Here is a 1,571-nt window from a genome sequence, read left to right as displayed (position 1 = left end):
GAGGTTTGGAAGACAGATCCACCAAACAACTTTGCGCCTCCAGTGCGCAAAATCTTTGCTGATTCTGCAGCAACAAGCGAATAGGTGAGATCGACAAGGGTCACGTCGTGGTCTATCATATAGTACTCTCTTACAAACTCACTATATGAGTCAGGAAGCGACTGAAAAACCTAGTCAACAGACAGCTTCTCATGGACAACGACTCCCAACATTCTTAACCTATCAATGTGTGACTTCATCTCTAAGACATGTGTACACACTGACTTTCCTTCTTCATGTTTACTTGCCAAAAGGGCTTGAGTGAGCTTAAACATTTCAACCCTTTGAACTTGTGGGTTAGGTAGAACAATAGGAGGAGGTGGAGGAAGTGAAGCATGATCTCGTGTTCCTTGATCGTATCGTCGAATATCATCTTCACGTGGAAAGCTTGTTCCACGGGATTTAGGAAGACCATAGCTGTCATACTTTGACATCTACAAAACGGGAGAAAATTCAAGTTAGTTGATTGATTGAGTCCTTAATAAAATACCCAAATGAGATATTAAGGCTAGGACCCAACACAATACTCTACAACTTGGGAGAGGGAAGCTGTTACCTAAATTGCAGAACATTTGAAGGTAAGTGAATGAAGATTCACTAATTTTCTACCATGAAAAATGAAAAAGAGATTAAGTTTTAAATGTATTGAAAACTCCTAGATCCTTTGAGATTCATTGAACGTTTCAATGGCATGTTTAAATCTCGATATGCCCCTCGATTTGTGACTGGGTTGCCGAGGATCACAAAACAGGGTGTGAGTAACCAAGCAAACTTACATGGTGCCCCCAATGTTACAGTCATCTATTCGATGTTCCGGCTAACCACACACGCTCCACTGAACTATGAAAAACATTGAGGCACCCTTTGCTACCTTTGCTTAGAACCCATTTAGTGTGCCGGTTAACCACACACGCTCCACTAACGTCTTAGCAATGGTACAAAGTGTAATTTCATGGAATTACATCAATTCTATTTTGCCTAAAGTAACTAAGAGTGGGAATTTTTTTGTAAAACATTTAGTTACTTTAACATTCATTATACTTTTAATGAGGAGAGGGTTTTCCCTTATCCTACTCGTTCGGCTAACAACCCTCCACCAATCAAGGAAGCGGTGGGTGAGAGTGGACACCCATTAAACAACCATTTTATAGGTCATAACCTTATACCCCCCCTATAGATCGGCTTCGTGAATGAGGCCTACTAACGGTAAGAATAACAGTTTAAGTTATACATATATAATATTAGAGTTTTAATGTTATGTATAGTATAAGGGTGTATATTACACTTTTAAAATACCATGTGATCTAATTAAAAAAATTACACTTTTAATTTAATTATATGTAAACCATATCATTATGGATTTATTAACTCTCTTTTAATTATACACTTAATTAATTTAATAAAACCATAAGGTTGCAATTTGAACTTTTTCAAAAATTAGGGTTTTAGAATTTAACATTTTAAAATTAAACTTTTAATTAAAATTCAGATTCCAAAACTTGAGGGCAAGTTTTGAAACATTTCAAATCATT

The sequence above is a fragment of the Lactuca sativa genome, chromosome 8 (genome assembly GCF_002870075.4).
Source record: "Lactuca sativa cultivar Salinas chromosome 8, Lsat_Salinas_v11, whole genome shotgun sequence".
Classification (NCBI taxonomy): domain Eukaryota; kingdom Viridiplantae; phylum Streptophyta; class Magnoliopsida; order Asterales; family Asteraceae; genus Lactuca; species Lactuca sativa.
This window is presented reverse-complemented; position numbering follows the sequence as displayed.